The 7,224-nt window shown below is 49.8% G+C and overlaps 1 long non-coding RNA gene across 1 annotated transcript; it reads left to right on the forward strand.

Moving 5' to 3' along the window:
• The first annotated feature begins 4,768 nt into the window (after window positions 1–4,768).
• LOC115288941 lies at window positions 4,769–6,947 on the forward strand. The gene is made up of 3 exons (XR_003907283.1): window positions 4,769–5,002; window positions 6,015–6,107; window positions 6,675–6,947. It is a non-coding gene; the product is annotated as an uncharacterized LOC115288941 (long non-coding RNA).
• Window positions 6,948–7,224: the final 277 nt, after the last annotated feature.

The following is a 7,224-nucleotide window of genomic DNA, read 5'->3' on the forward strand; positions in this document are numbered from 1 at the left end:
TTTTGGTAAAAATGTGGAGAAAAAGGAACCCTCTTGCACTGTTAGTGAGAATACACTGGGGCAACTACTCTGGAAAACAGCATGGAAGTTCCTCAAAAAGTGAAAAATAGAACTACCCTATGATCCAGCAATTGCACTACTAGGTATTTATCCAAAGAATACAAAAATACCATATACTTGATATTATAAACATTATCTACAATAGCCAAATTACGGAAACAGCCCAAGTGCCCATCAACATTTGTGTGTGTATATGTATACCTAAAACATATGTTTTTGTATATATATATATATAACATATATATGTTAGTGTATATATATAAAACATACAGATACATATGTATAATGGAATATTAGTCATAAAAATAATGAAATCTTTCCATTTTCAATGACATGGATGGAGCTCAGTCAGGGAAAGACAATTAACATATGATTTTACTCACATATGGAATTTAAGAAACAAAACAAATGAGCAAAGGAGAAAAAAGAGAGAGGCAAACCAAGAAACACACTCATAACTATAGAGAACAAACTAATGGTTACCAGAGAGGGAGTGGGCAGGGGGATGGGTGAAATAGATGCTGGAAATTAAGGAGTGCACTTGTCATGATGAGTGAGCATTGAGTGATGTATGAAATTACTGAATCACTGTATGGTGCACCTGAAACTAATATTACACTGAATGTTAACTACTTAGAATTTTAATAAATTAAAACATAACCAAACAAAAAGTTGTCTGTTCCTCTACTTTGTCTTTTCTGATGGTGTGGTCTGTCATTGTGCGCTCTCTCTCTCTCTCTCTCTCTCTCTCTTTCTGTCTCTCTCTCTCTGTCTTATTGTAACTGATTTGCAACAGCCCTTATATAATAAGGTAGTAAGTAGATGGATGCTTGGCCTGACGTTCATATTGAAAACATCTCCCTGTTTGGTTGTTTGCCTTTTAACTTTGTTCATGGTGCTGTTGAAAAACAGAAGCTTGAAATATCTGCCTTCAGATCCTGTGGTCTTTTCCTCAATTATTTCTGTTTTTCATGTCATGCTTATTTTCCACATTCTCTCAAGTTATAAATATTTATTAAAAAATTTTAACGTGTATTTCTTTTTGAGAGAGAAAGTCAGAGCATGAACAGGGGACAAGCAGAGAGAAAGGGAGACACAGAAACCAAAGCAGGCTCCAAGCTCTGAGCTGTCAGCACAGAGCCCAATGTGGAGCTCAAACTCATTAACCATGAGATCATAACCTGAGCCTAATTCAGATTCTTTACCAACTGATCCACCTAAGCACCCATACAATTTCTTTTTTTACTTGGAAGTCTGTATTTGGTCTGAAATTTATTTTGGTTACTACTGTTTTCATTTTTTACATGCGGAATATGTATTACCTTTTCAAAATAAGAAAAACTTTTAGTTACTCTTTGACCAGAGGAATAAAGGGCACATCTTCTTAAATCAGTCAAATCAACAGAGAATCCCAGAGCTTGAGCCAAATGATCGTTGCTAAGACTTCAGCTGGAATTAGCTTCCAGAGTGCCGGGCCTTGGGGTGCGCTGTTCTTGAAGCAGCTTCTCTAATGGGGTATGGGCACCTTCCCCATGGACTCCAGCCCAGAGTGAGTTCTCTCCCTTTTAATATCTAAGGCCATGGAGGTGGGAGTAGGGTCCACTCCAATTCGCCACCGTGCATCCTTGAACCCTGGCCCTTGCCCCTTCAGTTCCTATGTCTTATCTTAACAAAGCTATCAGGTCTTGAGGCAGCTTGGACCCCTACCTCTCTTTATAAATCCCTTGATGCCTGGCCCAGTGCTGGGCTCCAGCCTGTACTTAAAATACATGTGGTAACTTCAAGGATGGCCATACTCCTGAATCTCCCTTACCGTGGGCAGAGCATGGGCTTGGGGGCACCACTGGGGCAGAAGGCCCCTGGGGGACAGGGTAGACAGTCTTCCATCTGGCTGTTGCCTGCTTGAGAGCTGTAGGTGCCCGCTGGGCAAGGGAATTGGGTCCTCCACATTGTCCCTGTTTCAGAGAGAAGGAGGGCGGGGTCTCAGGAGGGAAGAGAGGGATCAGGGCTGCATTATGCAGGCACAGCAGCTTCTTATCTATTGCTTGGGTACAGTTCTTCAACAGAGGCCACTGGGGAAGGGTGGGGAGCAGGGAGTGCCACTCACCTAGGATCAGCCTTGTCTAGACTCATACCCTGTGAATCCCGTCAGGATGTTCAGCAGCTGGCCCTCCTCTCAGGAAGGTTCTCCTGAAATCTAACTTTAGTATGCCAAGCTGGCTCATGGCTTTCTCTTCTGGCACTCACCTGTGACCATGCCAGAGCAGACCCTGGCCCCACTTACCTTGTGGGCAGTAATGCCCAGCTTTGCATGTCCCTGAGGGAAGCTGGGCTCCACCAACACAAAACCAGCCCCTGGGGCAGGGCGCACACTCCTCAACCGCTGTTAGTCCAGTGTGGTTACTCCAGGTGCCTGGGGGACACTGGAACTGGGTCCGCTGTTTGGTGCCCGGATGGCAATAATGGCCAGCTGGACAGGGGATAGGGGGCCAGCTTGGACTTCCAGTTCCTGCAAACACAATGCTGAACTAGACCCGGAGGAGCAGCAGCCCCTCCAGCTACATCTGTGATAAGCGGCAGGGATATGGGCTGGGGCCTAGCATTGGTGAAAGGGGCATCTAGGTCAGCAGTGGCCCCAGGCTACCTGAGGCAGCAAGATGGGAACACAGAGATCCTCATAGTCCCATCCTTTGACACCCAAAGGTGAGGTGAACCCTGACCTTGCGTGCAAACAAGGAATTTTAGGTCAGGGTCCATTTTCCTGACCTTCCTGCCTGGGAGCAGAGATGATTCTTCACCCACAGGCAGGGCCCAATAGGCAGCAAAGTTGTCTTTCCCCCTTTCCACTCACCTCTAGGACAAGCTAGTCCCGAGGGGCAGACCTCACACTGTGACAGGTTGGAGAGGTTGTTTCGGCTGCTGAACGTCCCCGGTGGGCAGGCATGGGTGGGAGCATTAGGGCTGGAAGAGCCCATAGGGCACACATACCTACACAACCAAGGAGCGCCTGTCAGCCTGGGTAGTCACAGGGAAATCCCATTGTGCCTGTTGGCCTCTGGCTTTGTTGCAGTAGCCTCCCTGTGCTCCTTTCTCCCCATGGAGAGCCAGGGGAGCAGTGTGGCTTCCCATGGAGCCAGGAGTTACCCAGCTGCCTCCTGCTCGTGCTCAGGCCCTGGTGTTCCTGGGAAAGGTCCTGGAACCCAGGCGAGCCCTGATCGGGAGGCAGGAACCCTCCCAGGACACTGAGGTGTGTGGATGTTTGCTGAAGCCTCACCTGAACCCGAGGGTCTGACTCTTGAACGATGGGGACTTTGAGCCCCCACCCAGTCACCTCTCTATCATTGAGAAATCAAAAATCCTTACCCCGGCGTGCACTCTGCATCTGGCTGAGTCAGCCCAGCCTGGGTACAGGCCTTGCCTGCTGGGCACGGCATGCAGTCTGTGGTTTTATCCTGGCCTGGATTCAGGCTAAATGTGCCTGGCTGGCATGGGAGGGGGTGGGTGGCTTGGTTGGGGCAGAAGTATCCCGCTGGGCACTGCAGACACTGGCTGAGAACTGAGGAGAGAACAGCCCACGTCACTGAAGCTCTGTCTCTCTGAAGGACCTGCATTGCTGGCCTCAAAAGAAAAGCAATGAGTGCTTCCCAGGCCCTGGTGGGCCTGATCCTCCTGTGACCTGGGAGTGCAGGGAGGAGGGTTGCCATCGGCATTTACTGAGGTGAAGAGTGTGGGGGCCCTTTCCCCTCCATGCAGCTCCATGCAGAGACCAGTGAGTGGCCTCCTTGCTCTCTCAGTGCAGGTTTCAGCAGGCTCCCACTGCCTCAGCAGCAGAGCCCATGCTCGGCTATGACAGGGAGTCTCCTAACTTCTTAAACTCCCACTTTCCTTTCTATAAAATGGGATTACAACAACACAGCTTCCCAGGCTTGCTGTGACAACATTGTGCAATGCAGCAGGGCTCCTGTGCGGTGCGAAGCACCCAGCAAGCCTGTGTGAGTCCTGGTTTCAACCTCACAGCACCGCACTTTCAACACTCCCGGGAGAAAGGACATTTTCTGGCTGCTCTTGCTCACACCAGACCTATGTTCACTTTCTTGGAGGCTAAGTCACTTCCCTAGTTCCTGCTGTTGCTCTGTCCCAGTGTGGGACAGCTGCTGCTCCCACTCTGTTCTCATGTGGGAACCGGGGCTCCTCGTAGGGGGGTTAGTGTCTGACCACGGGTGATGCTGCTGGACCCTTAGCACCCCGCTCTCCAACCCCTGGGACTTGTGGAGGAAATGGCTCCTTCCTACTCAGCCATCTCATCTTAGTGCCCAGTTTGGCCCTATCCTCCAGGGGCTGGCCTCTGGTGGGGGCTGGTCTTGACCCTGGGCTACAGAAGCATCACACTTTTCTCCTTGGCTCTGAGGAATGGCCCCGGGAATTGATGGTCTCAAAACTTCACAGAAAAGTAGCTGAGGCTCCATCACAGAAATCTGTTTTCTTGAACCAGGTATTTAGCCCTTTCTCTGATTAGTAGCCTCAGAATTGGGCAAAATGGAGGCTGTGAGCCATTTCTCTCTGGTGCCTCTTTCTCTTCCTTTCAAAACCATCCAACATCCATCCAAGTGGACTTCAGGGCATTTTGGGGTGTTACAAAGTAATGAGACAGATGGGAGTTTGCACTGTGACCTCACACTGTGTGACCCAATCCACTTAGTTGACCTCTGAAGCTCAGTGGGGATTATGGGCCCCAGATCCTAGGGTGTTTGATGGAGTTACATGAGTTAACACATGTGAGAACACAGTGCGAAGCCTGACACCCACGAGGTGCTCCTGCCCCACCCCACTTTGCTTGGGCCTTTCTTCACCTTCCAGGTCACACCTGAACTGTGTTCCACGAGCCACAGACTCAGGATGTCAGAGCATGGAGGGGCCTCAAGTGTCACTCAGCCCATTGCAGGTAAAATAGTGCTCAGAGCTATTGCAGAGTTATGACAAATGGGTAGCAGGAAAATGTTTGTGGCTGTTTATATTTTCTTGGAGAATGTCTTTTGTGGCCTTTGGAGACAACACTAAAAGAATAAGTAGTGCAGAGCCTGGGGGTAAGGGGGGAGAACTTTTTGGGCTGAGGGACATGAGAGGGGGCAGTGAGACCTACTGTGTGCAGGGAGCAGTGACCTAAGGCCCACAGTGCAGTGGGTTTCTAGGGTATGCAGGGTCCCCCAACACCACACACCATTATTGCTGAGGCAGTGACCCTGTCCAAAGCCCAGCAGCTGGATTGGTGCATGCCCCCCTATCCCATACAACACTGTGTGCGGGGCTGAGGTTCAGGGGCTCCAGCCCTGTCCAGATTTGTAGGGAGGGCATTAGCCCTGTGCTGTCTTGACACTTGGGTTCTGGTCCTGGCTTTGCCACCAATTAGATGTGTGATCATGGTGAGTGAATGAGCTTCCCAAGCCCCCAAATTGTTACATCCTGAGGATGGTCGCAAGCTCTCCTCCACCATTACTGGCTGTCATGAGCACTTATATGACAGTGTCTTGTGATCTGTGGTGGTGCCTCTGCTAGTGCTGGGCCAAGAGAGGGGGAATATTCCCTCAGGACACTGAATGGTCTGACTTAATAAATACCCCTTCTCTGCCCCTAGATTCATTCTTCCAAGGTAGAAGGGGAAGTTCTTGATGGCAGAGGTCAGAAGCAACTCTTTCCTGAGCACTAAATATGTGCTAGGTTCAAGGCAAGGTTCTTTACATAGATGTCTTGTTTGATGTCCACAGAATGTTTATGAGACAAATAGTACTATTGAGACTTAGAGAGGTCAAGAAACCTGCCAATAGCCCATCAATAGCAGATTTGGATGCTCCCTAATTCCCATATGGTATTTTCTGTCTGTTCTCCTGACCTCTCCTCCCTTGTGCCTTCCAGCACTTTCATTCTTCACTTTTAAACTGTTCATTTCTTTTCTCCAGGTGCTCAGTGCTGGTGGTTCCCAGCCACATCATCCCCCCTGTCTTTACACTCTATGTTGAACAATTTGGGCTGCCTTTGAACTTCCTGCACAGGTACTGATTTTCCTAGCTGAGTAGAATCAACATGGGGCTCCCATATTTGGGAGCCTGCTGGAGCCTGCTGCATTCCAAGTGTGGCTTTCCTGGTGTTCACCTCTACCAGGGCCTGGAGATGCTACTAGCTATAGTCAGCATCATGAAGTCAGTGTCTGCTAGTCTTTGGATGAACACCTAGGTATCAAAGTCAGCAAGTCACTCTTCCCATTGCACAAACAGCAGACAGAATTCAGAACTGACCTGCTGAGCAGAAGCTACTGTTGGGGTGGGGTGTCTCCTTCTTGATATCAAAGGTCTGGCCAGGCATGGCATGGTGACACCACCATGTGGGCAGAAGTAGCTTGTGAGGGGAAGCCTCATGGGGGGTCCCACCAGGACTCAGGGCCTCATCATGGGAGGAGTCTGCAGGCCCTGGGGTGGTGAGTTGGGGGCCCAGGACCAGGGTTGGCCTCTGTGAGGGCCTATAGCCCAGAGCCCTTGGTGGCATCACTGCTGAGGAGAAGATCAGAGAAGCAAAGTCTCTGCTCTTTGCTTTTCCAAAATGCTACTTTATTCTGCTTACAGGCTTTTCCCTGCTCTCCCTGGCTGACTGATTTCTGGACCTGACTCCCATGTCTACTCCTCCAAGAAGCCTCCTGGGCCCCTTGACAAGCAGACTGCCAGTGCCTTTGTCTGAGCTTCAACAACCTTATCCTGACTTTAATTCAATACTCTCCATACTGGGGAGTTCCTGTGTCTTGTTTTCTAACAGGGAGCTCCAGGGGCCCTGACACTGGCACATGCAGGTGCTTAAGAAGAGTGAGTCAGAACATGAATGGGCAGAAGTTTGGCAATACCTCCATGTCTACTGTGTTCCTTTTCCCATTGCCACTTCTCTAGTCATTCTGTCACTGAAGTGTAACCTCTTGTCCCTCTCCAGGCAGGCAGACTCTTCGCTGAAGTCCTTGCCTGCCTCTAGTTCTGCCATGTATTTCCCCAGGGTGCTTCACACTGAAGGGCAAAGCCCTCTGGATTCCCCTGGAAGTGGCTCTGTCTCCTAAGTGTCCCATGCATACAGTGGACTCCCCACAGCTCTGGCCCTGCCCCACAATATACATCAAAGATCAGGAGGATG

This window comes from Suricata suricatta, chromosome 4 (genome assembly GCF_006229205.1).
Source record: "Suricata suricatta isolate VVHF042 chromosome 4, meerkat_22Aug2017_6uvM2_HiC, whole genome shotgun sequence".
NCBI lineage: Eukaryota > Metazoa > Chordata > Mammalia > Carnivora > Herpestidae > Suricata > Suricata suricatta.